Source organism: Callorhinchus milii, unplaced genomic scaffold (assembly GCF_018977255.1).
Source record: "Callorhinchus milii isolate IMCB2004 unplaced genomic scaffold, IMCB_Cmil_1.0 Scaffold10, whole genome shotgun sequence".
Lineage (NCBI taxonomy): Eukaryota > Metazoa > Chordata > Chondrichthyes > Chimaeriformes > Callorhinchidae > Callorhinchus > Callorhinchus milii.
In genome coordinates this window covers 20,031,579-20,051,669 of record NW_024704751.1, presented here as the reverse complement: position 1 = coordinate 20,051,669, position 20,091 = coordinate 20,031,579, and the positions used below count along the sequence as shown (strand labels likewise).

The window sequence follows — 20,091 nt, the reverse complement described above, 5'->3', positions numbered from 1 at the left end:
CCCTTCAAATAAACATTCTTCAGCGCAATGAACCAAACGAGGAAAGGCATGGTATCGCTCACACAACAATTGCAGAGAGTAAACATGTCAGCCCGATGTAACTAACCTGAGATGTTTGCCTGAAACAAACAGATGATTATTATTGTTATTAAAATATGAAATTTCTGGAACAATGTCAATATTTCCAATTGAAGCATCTCAAAAGGATCCCTGAAAATGAGAACTGAGGCATCAGAGCCAATGGCAGGACACAAGTGATGTGACACTCCAACTCAGGGTGTGTTGCATTATTGAAGGCGCCGTCCTTAAGATGAGAAATTAAACTGAGATCCCATCTGCCTGTTTAGGTGGATATTAAAGATCCCATGGCGTTATTCAAAAAACTTAGGAAGTTTCTCTCTCCCAATGTCCTGGCTAACAATTTCCCAAATAAAATAAATGGTCACTCACTCCACGACTGTTTGTGGGACATTGCTGGGGGCAAATCCTGTGAAACGCTTTGAGACATACTTCCGACATGATAAGGCGCTATATCAAATCAAGGATTATTATTATCTTTAATGTCCACTTGAACACACAGACAGGACCTCAGTTTAACATCTCATCTGAAAGGCATTACCTCTCACAGTGTAGCGCTCTCCCCAGGCACTGCAATGACATGTCAACCTAGGCTTTGAGCTCAAAGTCACAACATGGGGCTCAAACCCACAACCTGACTCAGAGGCGAGAGTGCCCCCAACTGAGCCAGGCTGTATTGTTGCCAATTCTGAAAGATTCTGTAAATGTCATTTTTTCACATAAACCATCAAACCATTAAAATCTTGGTAGACAGCGAAAAATGTTGCAGGAAGGAAATGATACATCTAATGGCAGAACCTTGGTGAAAGTTGCGTGTAAATCACAGGCCGTTTTCACACTGCTTGCTTATTGAATTTCTTATTCTGCATCATTCAGCCAAAAGAGAATGGAGAACAATAAAAGGCCATTCAATCCTTATATTGCCATATGTAAAAATCCTGTCTACAATGTTTACCTTCACTCATACACACTGAGGTAGTTAAGAGCAATGAGGATGATCCCCAGTGTTAGAGGAATGAGGTATGAGCAATGATTAGACAAGTTAGGGCTCTTCAGTCTTGAGAATGACATTCAGAGGGGACATTAAAGAGGTATATAAGGCGGGATTAAGAAAATATACCCACATCACCAAGATAGTAAAAGAGGAAGACACAGGTTGGCTGGCAAACTTCTAGGTGCCTTTTAGCTAGGATCACCCAAACCATTAAGGGTTTGCAACATGAAGAGGGAAGATAGTAAAAAATAATAATCCTTGCATTTAATATAGAATTATTCATGTTGTCTCAAAATGTTTCACAGGATGTAATGTGAAGTGCAGTGACTGTATATTTTGCAGGTGAATGTAGCAGCCAATTTGTACTAACAACGTCCCACAAACAAACATGAAGGGAATGACCATTTACATCTGCGCGATTGTTGGCCAGGGCATCGGGAGAGAGAAACTCCCTTTTCATTATGAATTGTGTCATGGGATCTTTAAAATCCACCTGAACAAGCAAGAGGGACCTCAGTTTAACATCTCACCTAAGCATGGTAATAACCACACAACGTAACCTAAGAAATAAATCCTTTAAAGGACAATCGACACTTCACGTAGATAGCACACACACACACACACACACACACAGAGAACTCTGGGCATGTTTGAGAAAGGACTATGTTCACAATTTGAAAAGAAAAAAACAAGACAAAAGATGAAATTGGAAAGTTCTATTTACTCTGAATTTATAAACCGTGTGTGGCACATCTATCAGCCTGTTTCAGGAAGTTAATTTCTTTTGGACAAATTGTGATAAGATAGTAACAACATGTGCTGCTTTGTGAAAACACATACATTCGCTCTCCCCTTGGACAATTAATAGCTGACCATGAGACAGGTGCAGGAATGTTTCAGTTACACTGTTAGAATAACAGGAAACACTGTTCTGCCACTGATTTAATGGCCCTCAGAGACCAATACTCTGCTATCAAGGTCAAAGCTTTCTTATTTAACACAAATCTTTTATACCCTCGAATTACACTCAGATTTTTCCAGAATCAGATGTTGACTACGTAGAAAACACTGCATAAAAACAAAAACTAATGAGGGTACATTAATCTATTTCACCTGCTAGGCAACCATATAGCAATGATGTCTTTAACAAAACCATGGAAATGGTGCCCCCACTCTCTGAAACTCCATCCCCATCCGGAGCCTCTCTACCTCGCCTCCTCCCTTGCCTCCTTCAAGATCCAACTCAAGACTTTGACCATGCTTTCAGCTACTCTCATCACTACCCTCCACCCTCTTAATTCTAATCCCCAGTTTGGGTGCAAACCTTTACCTGTAATCCCGAAGTGAAAGGTGCTATACAAATGTAATGTTTTTGCTTTTAGTTTGTTTGTCATGTATTAGTACTGTTACTGGAGGGGAGCAGACAATTGAGTTATATGGATAACGTGGCCAATCATATTGTTTGCTGTCACACATGCATGTGCTTGTGTGCTGGCGTGCCACTACCTGTCCAGATGTCCTAATGCACAGATGCTCTTTAGGCTGAAATACTGGTAGGCTTCATACATGGCCTTGTCGGCTGTGAATGGAAATTCCCGGTTAGGAAAACAAGCAGCCCAATGATCTAAAGCATTCAAACCTCGATTACTTCTGTCCCATTCTACCATCCTCAAAATACAGTCACTTCGCTTTCACAGTAAATCATGCAAAGCTTTCAGATGTTTCCACTCTATGATATGGCACAAAATCCAATACAATGCTCACATTGTCTCCAATTGATTTTCACAATTGGAACATTTTCAGTGGTCACACCCAGGGATAAACAATTTCAGCTACATTGCCTTCAATGTGAGAAGGGGGAGGTTACTTGAGGTGCTGTCGTGAAAACAGGAATTTTCAGCCCCTGGTACACGAGGACAAACGATGAACCAAAGTAGGGTCAGCCTGTTAGTATTAATGGGAGGAAATGGAGCAGTGCCAAAAGTTATCATTTTGGTGTTCACATATTTGTTCCTGCTTATGGTCAGGAGCAATAAGAGACATTCCTGGAGCAGTCAGTGATGCTCTCGCCTCCAGGTCAGAAGCTGGTGGGTCCCTTCCCACCTCAGCTCCAAATCTAGGCTAATGCCATAGGCGGCAGGCGGTTAGGGCTATAGAGGGGGCTCAGCCCCCACACCGCTCCAAATCTAAGTCCTGAGGAGGACCACGGCCAGTCCTCTGAGCAACCCCAATCTGCAGCACTCACAGGCCCCACTTGCTCCTCTCCCAACCCATTGGTGGCAGCCGTCAAGTTCCAGCTTGATGGACTGCTCGTCAGGACACCCTAACCTCTGATTGGCCGATAAACCTCCGTGTCTGCACAGTGAGGTGGGGGCGGGGTGGCCATCTTTGAAGTTGGTACAGAGCCTGTCTAAAGGGTACCAACTTTTTAACTGAGTTTTACTCCCCACCCCCAAAGAGTTTTCACCTGCCGCCCTATGGTTGATGCTCTGGAGGAGTGTTGCATTGTTAGAGTGCCATGGCTCCAGTCGAGATGTCAAACTCATCCCCCGCTTGCTTGTTAGTCAGACAAACAACAACAATCCCACAATCTATTGAAAAAGAAAAGGAAGGTTTTTCCAGTTGCCAACAATCCCCTACGTAAATTGGCCATTCGTTTTGTGGATATTTGTGGGAATTGGCTGTGCTCAAGATGGCTGCCGCGTTCACCTAGAAAAAAAAGTGACTATGTCTTCAAATCCTTTGAACAATAGCGGCCCTATAAAAAGGCATGTTTCACTCACTCGCTCACCCTCCTACTCACCACTCACTCAGCTACTCATTCTCCCTTACCTGCCGATTGACTGACCCCAATTACCCTTCCTCCCCCACATCCCTCACTAGCACCGCTTTTTTCCACCTCCGACGCATCGCCCGTCTCTGCCAATACCTCACTCCAAAAGCTGCTGAAACCCTGTCCATGCCTTTGTTACCTCTCGGCTGGACTACTCTAACGCCCTTCTCGCCGGTCTCCCATCCACTACCATCCATAAAATCCAAATCATTCAAAACTCTGCCGCCCGCATTCTCACCCGCATGAAACTCCGCTCCCCGATCCCCCCAGTCCTGGCCAGACTGCACTGGCTGCCTATTCCAGAGAGGATCGACTTCAAGATCCTCAGCCTTGTATTCAAGTCCCTGCACTCCTCTGCACTCCTCGACCTCTCTAACCTCCTCTCTCCTCAGCACAGTACCCATTGCCTTTGCTCCTCCGGGTCTGGCCTCCTCCTCGTCCCCCAAGTCCTCCGCTCCACCCTCGGTGGCCGTGCCTTCAGCCACTATGCCCCAAGGCTCTGGAACTCCCTTCCTCACTCCTTTTGTCTCACTCCTTCCCTTCCTATTTTCAGGTCTCTGCTGAAAACCTTTCTTTTCGACCGCGCCTTTGGTCACCTTCCTCCCCCTCCCCCTGGCTCAATCCCGAGATCCGTTACTGTGAAGCGCTCTGAGACGCCGTCCGGCATGGAGGGCGCTATATAAATCCAATAAATAAATGTTGTTGTTGACCGACCAATGTGACCTCCAGGCTGACAGCATATCACACAGCCCTGGGATCATACCAATTGGCTTCTTCTCTGTTCCAGGTCTGAGCAATGTTTACCATCATCGGACAATTCAGGGGTAGGGCAATGATCAGAAGCAAACTTCCCTTTGTTTGGAACAGCGTCCGAATTCCCAACAAACGACATTTGTGTGGGCACAAGGACATTTCACACACTGAAACGTAAAGAACCGGAATCAGAAACAGCTGCCTTAAGAATAACAGTCCATCTCCATCAGCTTCGCACTCTTATTACCTCCATTCATTAACTGGCTTCAATCTGTTTCCTGTTTTCATTCCTTCATCAGTGAAGGAAGTGAAGACACACACAGACACTACACTTTACTGTAAAACACTCATTAGTAGCTCTGGTTTATCTTATTTCTTCATATTTATGTATTTCCTCTCTCCGCCCCCACCCACCCCCCTACCCCAACCACCAACCACCATATCTGTGGTATAAACTAGCTTTTTTGTCCAATTTAAGTGTATTCTCTTCATTATTGTGCTCTTATTTGTTCTGTAGCATTGCTGACAATTAAATATCATCCTTGTATCTAATATACTGACACAAGCAGAAACTCCCTTCTCTATTTCAAAAGTGCCGTGCGATTCTTTAATGTTCACCTGAGCAGGCACAGATGAACATGTCTCACTCAAAGGATGGCGCTTTCAACAGTTCAACGCTCTCCTCAGCAATGCATTGGAGCATCAGCCTAGAGAGATAGTGACCAACCTGTGACCCACGGGCCATTTAGAATTGCCCCCTGAACATTCGCATAAGTCTCTGTCTTCTTAATTTATGGCATAAATCAAGCAAGAAATATTCAATCCAGAAAATGTATTTTATTAGCCAACCATAAATATTGGCCAGGTCTGGACTATGAGCTCTAAGGCCCTTACCCAGTGTTTCAACCCACAACCTCCTGACCCAGTGGAGAGAACATAAGCGACCCAACACTGGTTTTGACAGATATTCTCTTCTGCTCAGAGGACAGTCCTGTACCGAGGTCTGTGATTGAATTCCCTTTAAAGCAGGCCACTATCTTAATAATAATAATCTTACATTTGGTAGAGTGCCTTTCACATCGGGAGAACATTCCAATGCTTTCACAGGATATACTGTAAAGTGAAGTGACTATGTGTTTTGTGAGCAGATGTGGCAGGCATTTTATGCACACGAACAGCCTTGAAGAGAATGAGCAATGTTATTTGGAGGATTGTTGGCTAGCCCACCAGGAGAAACTTCCTTTTCTTAATCGTCCACCTGGATAGGCTGAAAGAACCTTGATTTAACCTCTCATCTAAAGGACACGTTGACTGATCGTTGAGTAATCTTCCACAGTGTGAAGACCCCATGCTTGAAAGTAGTAATGAATGCACTCAACGAATGAGTCCCACATCCACAGAGCAGTTTGCTCGCACCCCAATACTAGTTGTGAGCATTTCACCCACAAAATATACAGTCAATTCACTTTATAATATATTTTGTGAAGCGCTTTGAGACTTGTCAAAGACGTGATAAGGGGCTATATCAAATGCAAGGATTATTATTATTACATAATGTACTGCACCATTCTGACTGAACACAATGCCTAAGCCTGAAAGCAAAGTAGAAACATTCTTCTTGGAGTTTAAGTAGATGAGCTGTTTCTACCCACAGTCGTAGCTCAATAGGTATTGTATTTATGTCATCAATGAGCTTTTAAACCTATAACGCAGTGCTGACAGCACAAACACACTCTCATAAAATCAATGAGCTGTTGTTACAAGACCCTAACCCTAACACTGTGGTTATTTCTACATTGTCAATATTTCTTCTCCAACTTCACAGCTGAAGCAATGTCACTTTTAGGTTCAGAATGGATCCGGTGGTTGTTTTTTCCCTCTTAGCTTAACAGCAGGACTAACAATAGTCACAGGATAACACACTCACTTTGCTGCAGCAATATGGGGGAGTGCTAAAATGTTTGCTAATATCCTGCACCCCTTTCTCCTCGACTCGGAATAAAATTCCATCATTGTTCAGGCCCCAAGACACAATCACGTGCGGAGGACACTATATATATAGGAACGTAGGAACAGGAGTAGGCCATTCAGCCCCTCAACCCTGTTCTGCCATTCTATCAATAATAAAAATAATCCTTGCATTTGATATAGTGCCTTATCACGTCTTCGAAACATCTCAAAGCGCTTCACAGAATATACTGTAAAGCAAATTGACTGTATATTTGTAGGCGAAACGTGGCATCCAATTGCGCACAGCAGTGTCTCACAAACAGTCGTGGGTTGAAGTGACAAATGTATTATTTTTTTGAAGGAATTATTACCCACGGAAAAGTGATCCGCCAATCAACAAACAATCGGGTTTCTACTTACTGCTAGGTAAGCAGAGGCGTGTGGAGTAAGGAATCTTGCCCAACATTTCACCTTACTGGGATTCTAACCCAGGTCTCTTGCTTGCGAGGCGAGTGCTCTAACTACTGAGCTACAGGACTCCACAAATTAGCCATATTAGATTATGGCTGAGCTATACCTCCATTTACCCGGCTTTGCTCCATATTCCTTGATACCCTAACCTAACAAAAATCTATTGACCTCCGTCTTGAAACAAATGCAAGTTGTTGATGCTTTGAGTTTCCCAAACTATTGCCTCATTTCCCACTGAAGGTCACGAAACTCCAGCATTCTACTTAGTCTTAAACATTTTACCTGAAAATTTAAGAATACCCAAATTGGTGGAAAACTCTTAAATTCGGTATCAATAATGTGCTTTTTAAAGAAAAACGGTCTCCAAAGTAAGATTGAAATACTTTATCTTCGCACCTGAAGGACAGTGACTCCGACAAAAGCATCACTGGCCCTACACTGCACTGGAGTGTCAGCCTAGACTGTGACCTCAATCACACTGAAGGTCTCAGAGATTAAGCCTATGTTCCCAGCACTTGTGGGACAGCTTGGTTCAGCTGGTAGCACTCTCATCTCTGAGTCAGAAGGCTGTAGATTCAAGCCTCACATTGGGACCTGAACTTACATAGTCTAGACTGACCCTCCCGTGCAGTGCTGGGGGCGCTGTAGGGGGATTGTTGTATGTTCAGAGGTGCCGTCCTTTGGATGAGATGTTAAAAATAAACAAGGTCTCATCTCCCAGTTCAGGTGGATGTCAAAGATTCCAATGCACTATTCAAAAAGAAAAGTGAATTTCTCTCTCCTGCTGTTTTGACCAACAATGACCCAAAACCATTTCATGGCTGCTTGTGAAACCCTGCAAAATTGGCTGCGGTATTCACCTACAAAGACAGTCACTACCTTTTCCAGTAAAATCCTGTGAAGTGCTTTGAGACATCCTCCCAAAATCAATGCGAGTATTATTAATATTATTACAGGATGTGAATATATTAACACTGTGTTAATACAAAAACATGTTTTCCCCACAGACGGTGCATGATACGATTTGAATAATAAATAGGCCAACATTTGTCCTGTTATTTATTTATAAATGTACCGATGAGAAGATCTCAGAAAGACTAACCATAGTGTAAGGCTCTTCTCTCAGTTTGAACACTCCAGCATTTGCTTGCAGGTGACGTGTCACACTGATGTTCTTGCAGGCTGTTAACACCCTGCAGATATCAGCAGTATTACTGTTATTATTAATATTGTTCACTGCACATTATTTTTGCAGGGAACACGCTGGAATTGAATGCACACTGACCACAAAAAGTGGAGATCTTTTCCATTCATTTTCTATATCAGAGAATCCCAATATAAAGTCTTTGCAGGAAAGGTGACTATTTTTAACTATAGACACCACTGTGTAGGTTTGCTTTGTTTCTCCTTGCATTAGACTGCACAGATGGTCCTAAACTCCCTCCATTTAACCCACTCTCTGTCTGCAAAAATTGCTTGATACCAGTTTGACTATGACTATGGCCATCTCCCTCTTACCCTCAGCTCAGCATCTAGCTCTGTCTCCATAAAGCACTCTAAAACATTTCTCTATGTGAAAGGCACTATATAAACACAAGGTGTTGTAGGTATTTCATAAGACAATTAACAACTACGTTTGCACTACTCAAATGCCTTCCTTTCCGGTCTCGCCAGGTCCACAACCCACAAAATCCAGTTAATGCACATCTCCGCCGCCCACATTCTCGCCCTCACTAAAGTCTGTTCCCCCATCACACTAGTTCTAGCCAAGTTCCATTGGCTCCCTATCACTGAACAGATCAATTTCAAGATCCTCATACTCGTCTTCAAATTGCTTCACGCCCTGGCACCTACCTAAATCTCCAACTTGTTTACTCCCCACCCACCACCCACTGCCTCTGCTTGACTGCCTCCACTGGACTCGTCTTCTTCATGTCTCTCGTGCCCTCCATTCCACCGGGAGCTGCACTTTCAGTCACTCCACCCGAAACTCTGAAACACTCGCCCTCTATCCCTCCACCTCTTCCCCTCCTTCTCCGTCTTCAATCTAGGACCGCGCCTACAACAACAACAACAACAACAACAACAACAAGATTCCATTTATAGAGCGCCTTTCACGTCAGGAGGACGTCCCAAGGCGCTGCACAGTTGGGTCATGACCCGAGCAGGGGGGAAATGGTCAGGGTGAGGGGAGGGAAGGGAGGGAGAGAGGAGGGGGAAATGGTCAGGGTGAGGGGAGGGAAGGGAGGGAGCGAGGAGGAGGAAGAGAGTCGAGAGGGGAGCTGAAGGCACGGTCAAAGAGAAAGGTTTTGAGACCGGCCTTGAAGGAGGAAAGGGAGGAAGCAAGGCGAAGGCACTGGGGGATGGAGTTCCAGAGCCTCGGGCTGAGAGGCTGAAGGCCCGACCACCGATAGGAGGGCGGTTGGGGCGGGGACGTGGAGTAGACCGGAGCCAGAGGAACGGAGGGTACGGGCAGGTAGGTAGGGGATAGTAGGTTGGAGAGGTAGGAGGGAGCAAGGCCGTGAATGGCCTTGTAGGTGAGGATGAGGATCTTGAAATCAATCCTCTGGGGGATGGGGAGCCAGTGGAGGCGAGCGAGGGTAGGAGTGATGTGGTCCCGAAGCCTGGTGCGGGACAGTACACGAGCTGCAGTGTACTGCGGTCACCTCTCCTCTCCTCCAGGCTCTGCTGCATGTTCCGCCACTGTCAAGCGCTCTGGGACTCTGCCCAGCGTAAGGGATGTTATATAATTGCAAGTTGTTGTTGCTGTTGCAGTTCTGAACAACAATAAAACGTGTGTGCCATGTGGGGCACTAGAATTCACAACACAAATGCTCATGCTGATATTACAAGGAACTAACACAATGATTAACTGTTAATAATTGCAGATACCCTTATTCTTAGCACTCTTAGCAACCCCAAAAATAGCTACACACATCTGTAACATCTTACTTTAGACTACAGTTTTCCCGTACGAAAGCAAACAACCAGCTATTAACCACACTTACACATTGTTCATGAAGGGAGTCACTCCTGGTGTCCTGGCCATTAATCCACCAGATTGGTCACGTACTTCATGGCTATTTGTGGGATTTTGCTGTGTGTAAATTGTAGAACAAGAGGACATGGATTTGGAGTTTCAAAGGGCAATTTCAGGACAGACACCAGGAAGCTTTTCTTTACTCAGTGTGAGATTAACAATTAACAAGCCAGGGTGGTTGAGGCCAGGACACTGAGACTCATTTAAAAAGCAGTTTGATGCTATAACTGACGGACAGTAAGGTGGGTGTTCTGGAAGGGTGAGATCAGATGGGTCAAAGGGTCTTCTTTGTCCAAATTAATCTTGTGATTTTGTAACTTACTGCAAAGCGGCAAACATGGTTTCCTAGCAATTATTAAAGTTCAATTAGCTTCTCTTCCAAACCCAAACAGTTCCTGTTGCTAACAGCTGAAAGGCTCAGTGTCACTACCAAATCATTCCCTTTGATCTGGAAAGAACAGATGGCAAGGGCATTGGCTTGGCTCATCAGTGGAGAAATACATTTTGTCAAGTTTTCTTTGGAGTGATCAAAATATTACCTTTTTGGTATCTGATTCCTTTCAGAGAAGAAGTGTCTCCTGCTTAGGACGGACAAACCTTTCAGATCCTGCAACCTGGATAACTGGCACTGAAGTGTCCCAGCTTTATCCAGACTCTCTCTGATGAGTCCTTAACTGATGTCTGGATAGCCATATGCGGTCCTAGAAAGTCAGGTAGGGCTTTCCAGGCATCACATTCCACACCAACGTCTTACCTTCAGCAGATCAGAGCAAACGTGTAACATTACAAGCCTAATAATACAGAGCATAGTGTGCAAATTTCCTTCATTATCTTCAAAATATCTATTCATTTTAAATGTTTCACCCAAATACACACACATATTATATATATTTCACTCTGTGGCTGTTTGTGGGACATTGAGTGCATGTATTGGCTGCCATGTTCATCCACAAAACATAAGTAACTCCACTTTACAGTATATCCTGGGAAGCACTTTCAGACATGTTGACGACATGATGAATAATAACAATTCTTGCATTTGATATAGAGCCTCATTACGTCTTTGAGACATTTTAAAGCGCTTTACAGGATATACTGAAAGAGATTGACTGTATATGTTGTGGGCAAAATGCAGCAGCCAGTTACACAGCAGTGTCCCACAAACAGCCATGGAGCGAGTGACCAATTTTACTTTGGTAAGGTGTTATAGCAAATGCAAGGATTATTATTATATATTGTATAATATATATTCTATATTATTATTGTAATAATATAATAATCCTCAGATTTGGTACAGTGTCTTTCAAACTGAGAGGACACTACAGAGGATATACAGTAAATTGTAGTGACTGTCTGGTTTTGTGGGCAAACATACATACACGTTACACGGGTGAAAATGCATTGTGATCTGAAACTGCATTTTTTGCCTGCATACTCTATTAGTGTCATAGCTTGTCTTAGAAGACAAGCAGGCAAGTTGCAATGAGAGGCCCGACAAACCACCCGGTCTTCCTCAGTAATATTTTGTCTTAATTTTTAAGGCGTCTCAAAATTGCAGAAAATTCTGAAATTCAGCCTTAAATTTTGAAAGCCGGTTTCCTGCAGCTCTTAAAAAGCCTGAACTGAAGACATTTTCACAATTCTGTTCCATCTTAAATTTTAAAATGAGATTGTCTCTCAGGCTGAGACAAGGCAGGTCTCAAAATAGTGTGTAGGTTACTTCAGGTTTGGCCCTTTTAGACATTTGGAAACGGATGATGGCTTACGACATGTCAAAGCCTCACTTATTCTATTAGCAACACGCTCAGCATGTCTTGTAAGCTTGTACAACCAATTTGTAGCAAAAAGGTTTGGCAGGTATGCAATAGGCTTTTGACAGGCTGCTTGCCTCAAACCTAAATTACCGGGATTAAGTAACAGAAACAGAGACACGCTGAGAAAGAGCTGCCCAATTCATAAGAGTCAGAAGCTGAGTGACTTGTGGGGAATATTCAATACGAGCACACAATCATCTTCAGATCATAGAAAATAATAGGAACTGAAGAGTACTCAAGCAGGAGCTGTCTGAGGACTCAAAAACAATTCACAGTGGCTTGTGGGGAAGGCAATGAACACAACTATGTTTTGATGAGATGCGGCGTCTAACACAAACTGAAGAGGATGTAAATGAGCTGCTCCCTGAAGAATCAAGAACCACCTGAGCATATGTGTGTGTGTGTGTGTGTGGGGTGGGTGAGGGGAGAAAATGAACCACGGAGAGAGACTGAGAGCAGGGATTCTTCCACCCGAGCTCCCCACCCTTTGGAGCTCCATTCCACAGTCCCTTCACCTCATTCCCTCCCTTGTTTCCTTCAAGGAATGTCTCATAACATAACATAACATAACATAACATAACATAACATAACATAACATAACATAACATAACATAACATAACATAACATGTGGGAGCAGGAGTAGGCCATTTGGCCCTTCGAGCCTGCCCCGCCATTCAATCATGGCTGATCTTCTAATCTAACTCCAGCTAATACCATAACCCTGTCTTATCCCCATATCCCCTAATCCCTTTTGCAATAAGAAATCTATCTCAGTCTTGAATATGTTCAAGGACTGAGCGCCAACAGCCCTTTGGGGTAGGGAGTTCCATACATTCACCGCCCTTTGATTGAAGAAGTTCTTCCTCAACTTCAACTCAGTGCGAAAGGGCTGCCTCTGATTTTAAGGTTGTGACCCCTGGTTTTAGTTTCTCCAACCGGGGAAACAATCTCCCACTATCTACTCTATCATTGCCCTTTGCTGATCTTATAGGTTTCTATAAGATCCCCTCTAATTCTTCTATATTCCAGAGAATATAGGCCAAATTGGTCAGCCTATCCTCGTAACTCATCCCCTCCATCCCTGGTACTAACCGAGTAAATCTACGCTGCGCCCCCTCCGAGGCAAGTACATCCTTCCTTAAATGAGGAGACCAAAACTGGACGCAGTATTCCAGGTGTGGTCTCACAGGGCCCTATACAATTGCAGTAAGACTTCCCTACTCTTATACTCTAATCCTTTCATAATGAATGCTAACATACCGTTCCCCTTCCTAATTGCTGCTGCACCTGCAGACTAACTTTCTGTGATTGGTGTACAAGGACACCCGAGTCCCTCTGGACACTAACACATTCCAATCTCTCCCCTTCTAAAATATAACCAGCTCTACTGTTTTTAATAATAATAATAATAATCCTTGCATTTGATATAGCACTTTTCATGTCTTCTAGACGTCCCAAAGCGCTTCACAGAATATACTGTAAAGTGAATTGACTGTATAGTTGTGGGCAAACGCGGCAGCCAATTGCGCACAGCAATGTCCCACAAACAGTCATGGATTGAAAATGAACAATTTATTATTGTTTTTGGTTTTGGAGGGATTATTATTAGGCTCTGTGTGGAGTGAGGAAACTTGCCCGAGGTTTCGCCCTCTGCCTGGAATTGAACTCAGGTCTCTCACTTGCAAAGCGAGTGCTCTAACCACTGAGCTACAGGACTCCACTACCGAAGTGGATGACTTCGCACTTCCCTACATTATATTTCATCTGCCACCTACCTGCCCAATCACCTAACCTATCTATGTCGCGCTGCATTTTTTAATGTCTGTGTTGACACTGTGTTGACACTTCCTCCTAGTTTTGTGTGTTACGCGAAATCTAGATATATTAACTCAAGGCCCTCTTCGACCACGCCTTCAGTCACCTGCCGACCCCTAACCTCCCAGCCCTCCACCCCTCTTGATCCCAGCTCCCTGCTTAGGTCCAAATTCCTGACTGTCCAGTGCCTTGGGACGTCCTCCTGATGTGAAGGGTGCTATACAAATGTAACTTGTTGTTGTTGTTGCTGACACTGCAAGTCAACACGTTCACAGGTAGGCTGATGGTAGCTGGACAAGCAGTGGGAAAGCTTGCCAGACAGCGCTCTCTACAGCATGCTATGCGGTTTCAGATGGTTAAACTCCAGTAGTTAGCCTCCCAACACATAGTCTGGGCTCTCCCAAGCCCTGGTTCATGCCAACCTGCACCTAATCCATTAGGTGGAAGGGTGCCCATTCCATTCAGACACAGGGAAATTTCCATGTAAGTGGCATACATATGTGGAACTCAGTCTGGTTGGGATACTCCTAAGCAGTGATGGGTGTCTGCATATGCCAGGCACCGGCTAATCAAATCAAACCCAGCGAGAGTGACGGCCACTGGCGGAGGTATTGCTGCTTTTATTTGGATTAAGACTATTTTTAATCGCACTTTCACATTGTCTTCAGCAGCAGATGGGAAACTGTCTCTAAACATCAATCAAGTGTACTCTGGAGATATTTGCAGTTTGCCCAGTCTGAGCAACTGAGTATTTTAAGTTGAAATCAATGTTGTACAACTCTCAACTCTTACTGTCACCCTCTCCAAAGCATTGTCGCTGACTCCCTTTCCCAGCCCAGCCTTCCTGCTCCCAGTGCCTCTGGCAGCTCCACTATCCAGCAATCTGAGAGGGGGAACTTCGGCTCATCTGGATTAATAATAATCCTTACATATGAAATAGCAACTCGTCACGTCTTCGAGACATATCAAAGTGCTTCACAGAATATATTGTAAAGTAGATTGACTGTTTTTTCTGCGAAATTTGGCAGCCAATTGCACACAGCAGTGTCCCATCAACAGTCGTGGATAAATGACTAATTTTTTTTGAGGTATTATTATCACCAGAAAGAGATCCGCCAATTGGCTTAACAACTGGGTTCCTACTTACTGCTAGGTAAACAGAGGCGTGTGGAGTAATAAAACCTGCCTAAGGTTTTGCCCCGCCCAGGAATCCTCTCGCTTGCAAGGTGAGCACGCTAACCACAATGCAACGGATGGCCATGTTTTGAGGCTTGCTGTTCAATTATTTAGATGTCAGTGATCTAAATAAATGGAGCTAGGCAAATTTCTCCCTTTAACTTAAATAATGATAATAATAATAATCCTTGCATTTGATATAGCACCTTATCACGTCATCGAGACCTCTCAAAGCTTTTAACAAGATTTTACTTCATGTCCTGGCATCTCCCTAAATCTCCGACCTGCTCACATTCAACTTCTCTACCCATCTCCATTGCTCGGGTGGTTGTGTTCTCCTGTACGTCCATTGCTCTCTCTGATGTGGTGGCTTCGCGACCACATCACTCCCACCCTCGCTCGCCTCCACTGTCTCCCCATCCCCCAGAGGATCGAATTCAAGATTCTCATCCTCACCTACAAGGCCATTCACGGCCTCGCTCCCTCCTACCTCTCCGACCTACGTACCTGCCCGTACCCTCCGTTCCTCTGGCTCCGGTCTGCTCCACACCCCCGCCCCAACCGCCCTACCATCGGTGGCCGGGCCTTCAGCCTCTCAGCCCCGAGGCTCTGGAACTCCATCCCCAGTGCCTTCGCCGCCTCCTCCCTTTCCTCCATCAAGGCCGGTCTCAAGACCTTTCTCTTTGACCTTCAGCCTTCAGCTCCGCTCTCGACTCTCTACCCCCTCCTCGCTCCCTCCCTTCCCTCCCCTCACCCTACCATTTCCCCCCAATGCTCAGGTCCTGACCCAACTGTCCAGCGCCTTGGGACGTCCTCCCGACGTGAAAGGCGCTCTATAAATGAAATCTTGTTGTTGTTGATCCACCATCGACGGCCATGTTTTCAGCCACTGCATCTGAGATTCTGGAACTCTGCCTCAATGCTTCTGCTTTGCTCCTCCTTGCCCATGTTCCGATCACAGGTAAAGGCCTTCCCTTTTGAACGTGTTGACAGTCACCTCCCCTCTCTTTCCAGCTTGTCATCAGGCTCCGCCACTGTTAAGAGCTTCAAGGCACTGCCCGACATGAAGAGCGCTACATAAATGCAAATTGTTGGTGTATTTTGTAGGCAAACGCGGCAGGCAATTTCACACACAGCAAAGCCATGAAGTGAATGAACAATATTATAAATTCCAAGTCCTGATTTCTTTCTCAAATAAACTTTCCAGCAGGCAGTTTATCCAAGTGCTAGTTTCCCCAGTAAAAGATTTGAGCTGAATTTCCTTCCTGTTACTTTCCTTAATCCAGAGTTCACCTTTTGATATATTTCTTCCTCACCAGCGCTGAGCCATCAGTAAGATTCTGATAAATATGGGGGGGGGGGGCAATAATTTTAACAGCATTGTGCTTAGAATTGCAACGAATGGGACCAAATGAAATGCGGCTGACAATTTCTCATTAAAGCCAGGATAATTTCATAAATATTTCCTGAGAAGTAAATCTCACGAGGATCAGAGAGAGCTTTTATTTTTGCAGCAAGGAATGTGAATGCAGTGTAGCATCCTTCAATCAGAACCATTTCATCTGCATTTTTGAATTAAAGAAAAGAATTGAACCCAGAGCCACATTTAGCCCTCATTCCACATTCCCACTTCAGCATTTTGATTTTACCTTTAGCCTTGATTATCCAGCAATCTGATTGTCCGCCGGAATTTCCTTCCCTACTCCCCCACTCTTGACTCCCTACGGGAAACATTCCAGATGGAGCTTTTTATCATCATTTTCCTAGTCCTATTCTTCAGCTCTCAGTTTCTAAACTGAACTAATCCACCAACTTCCATCTTAGTAGTCCGGTTCCTGAGTCAGATTTATGGAACACATTGCTCTGCAACAACTGGCTGCTGAGTTCACCTACAAAATAATAGTCATTACACTTAACAATATTTTCTTTAAGGTGTCCTCCTGGTGTCAAGATGCTGTATCAAACGTAAAGATTATTATTATGTTTTGTAGACACTGCAGAAGTCGGGAAGTGTGAAGATGTTATCTTGGATCTATTCTTAGCTATAGTTACTGTTTCATCCCAGCTGGGACGGAGTTCAGTTATCTTCTGTTCAGCAACCTCATCGAACTGAGAAATGAACCCTATCACCCGTCATCTATGGGAAAATAATGCACCACTGCCTTCTAAATATCATCCAGTCACATCCCCAAACATCTGCACATCTTCGGAGAAGACGTAAACCGAGGTCCCATCTGTGCCTGTTCAAGTGAATGTTAAAAAGATCCCAAGACGCTATTCGAAAAGAAAAGGGAGTTTCTCTCTCCCGGTGTCCTTACAAACAATCCCCCGAATAAACCAAACTAATAAAATCATTCACTTCATGGCTTTATGAGACATTGCTGTGCACAAGTAAATACAGTTCACAGCTGATAACTCGACCCTGACCTAACGTATCACTATCACTTAAGTTATCACGCTGTCAATATCTTGGCCGCATTTATAGTACTTACGTATTTATGCATATGCCTCACTCACCATTCCAGAAAACTCATTACTGAGCCCTCTTCCCTTAGAGTGACGAGTTATCAGAAGTTTACTGTACACTGTTTCTACATTTTACAGCAATTTCTTGTGAAGCGCTTTGAGACCATTTGACGTTTTAGGCATTGCATCAAATGAAAGGATAATTTTTATTATTCAAAAGATGAAAGAAGAAAGCAAGAGAAAAGGCAGACATGTTCAAGACAGGGAGCCATTCACCCTGTACCGAGCAGTGAAACATAACCAGATCCACACACAGAGCACTGCGCATAGCTCTGATCACAGACAATACGGAGCTGTGATTAGCCAAGCTAGGGCTCTTCAGTCTTCAGAAACATCATCTCCAAGGGGACCTTATAGACATATCTAAAATTTTAAATGGGATTGAAAAGTAAACCCAGAACAATCCTCTCAGATACACTGAGGGCACAGATTCAGGATGTGAAAGGTAATTCCAGGACAGACACCAGAAAGTACGTATTTACTTGGAGGGGAATTAACAGGTTATCAGGAAGAGTGGTTGAGGTCCATTTATGAAAAATGCCAAGAAAAACAACAACTTGCATTTACATAGCAGCCTTCACATGGGGTAGCGTCTCGGAGTACGTGACAATGACAGCGTTTCACAGCGGGGGGGGGAGGGAGAAATGGGAAGTGACAGTGGGCATAGTCGAAGAGGAAAGTCTTCAGGTGAATCTGAAGACAGGCAAAGAGGGGCAATATGGAAGCATTTCAGGCAGGGGGTTATACAAAATAATAATAACCCCTTGCATTTGATATTGGGAGGACATCTCAAAGCACTTCACAGGATTTTATTGTGAAGTAATAGTGAAGGTATGTTTTATAGGCAAATGCCTGTTCAGTGTCTATTAATGATTTTAACAGATTAATTTCACAGGTTTCATCAGAAGTGATTTGAAATTCTCAGCCGGTGAAATGGAACATCTGGTTCAGATCCCAGTGCTGCTGCCCACTGCATTGGCAAAGTGATACAATAGCGCCCCCTTGTGGGAACAGAACAAAAAACTGGGACCAAAGATAAACAGCGAAAGAGTACCTTCTGCTGGACCAATATTGAACTCCCATCGCATCCCTCAATCACATTACTCGTTGACATGTTACCTTTTTATTTAATCGTCGATAAGGACCTTCCCAAGTTCAGACTCAAGCACAGGTACAACAACAATAGTGACCCCCATCGCACCCACCCTCGCCCGACACCACTGGCTCCCCATCCCTCAGAGGATCAAGTTCAAATTCTCGGCCTCACCTTCAAGGCCCTCCATGTCCTTTCCCCCTCCTACCTCTCCGAACTGCTAACCTCTTATCAACCTGTCCGTTCCCTACGCTCAGCGGGTCTGCTCCATGTCCCTGAAGCCTTGACCATCGGCGGTCAGAACTTCAGCCTCTCTGCCCCAATCCTCTGGAACTCCATCTCACAATCCCTTCACCTCGCTCCCTCCCTTGCCTCCTTCAAGAGACAAGACCCTGCCCTTTGACTGTGCCTTCGGCCACTCTTCAACCAGCTCTACCCTCCACCCTTCCTGATCCCCCTCTTCCACCCCGGCTCGAGTCCTAATCCCTGACTTTTGGGATGTCCCCCCGACGTGAAAGGCGCTTTGCAATTGTAATTTTGTATTGTGTTGTATTTTTTGACAATGGTCCTGAGCTTTGCATTCACGTGTTCGTTCACGTGACTTATTCTACTCTCCTCAGTTTGGTGAGACAGTGCTCCGCTTTCAAAATGATTGGCCGTTTTTACATCACTAAAATGCACGAGCCGCTACATTTAGTCTTGTGTCGTGTGTTGTCGTTGCCTTCTGATGTTCAACTCCTTCAACACAGACAGTACTTGCGGGCAGACATGCCCCCGCCCCGACCGTCCTGCTCCCTCCCTCCCTCCCTCCACTCAGCGGGCTCCGGCCTGCTTCACGCCCCCCCCACCCCCCGCCTCGCTCGCCTTCAGCCACTCTGCCCCCACACTCTGAAACTCCATCCCACAGTCCCTCCACCTCGCCCCCTCCCGTGCCTCCTTCAAGACCGTGCCTTCGATCGCTCTCCATCCCCCCCCACTTGCCCTCCACCCTCCCCGATCCCGACACCCCCCACCCCACCCCACCCCCAGCTCAGGTCCGAAACCCTGTCTGTCCTGGGCCTCGGGAGGTCCTCCCGATGCGAAACGCGCTTTACACGTGGAACTTATTGTTGTTGTTGTTGTTGAGGTTTCCCATTATTTTCAATAAAGAAGTAACGGATTTCCCACTTACACTAAAATCCTCCGTTTCCCAATTCTATCTTCCTATTCCTCCTGAGACTCGCATTCCCGCTGGGCCTCGACCCTCAGGGCCTCCCCGGGGCACACGAGGCAAAAGTGGCGCGAATCCTGACGGGCGGGAGGGGAGGGGGGGGCGGGGAGTCGGAGCTGGAGGAGTCCTCCAGCCCCGCCCCCTTCCCGTCCCTGTCGGCGCGGCCTCGTGGCTGCCGCGGCCCAGCCCGACCACAAGAGGCGCTGTGAGAGTTCTGAGATGGTTTGTGGGCCGCACCAAACACCGCCCCCCTCCGCCCTCCCCCGCCAGGTGGGCGGGGCCGGGCCGGGCTGCTCACCTCAGGGTGAACGATTCGAACGGGTTGAGGACGGACTAC

The 20,091-nt window shown here is 45.3% G+C and overlaps 1 protein-coding gene across 1 annotated transcript in view; it reads right to left on the bottom strand.

Annotated features, from left to right (window-relative positions):
• The window catches only part of angpt2b (angiopoietin 2b), an 87,490-nt gene extending 67,726 nt beyond the window's left edge, over positions 1 to 19,764 (bottom strand). Inside the window, exon 1 of the mRNA XM_042338732.1 lies at positions 19,716 to 19,764. The gene's annotated coding sequence lies outside the window, so the exon portion shown is untranslated. The remainder of the gene's footprint in view (positions 1 to 19,715) is intronic.
• Positions 19,765 to 20,091: the final 327 nt, after the last annotated feature.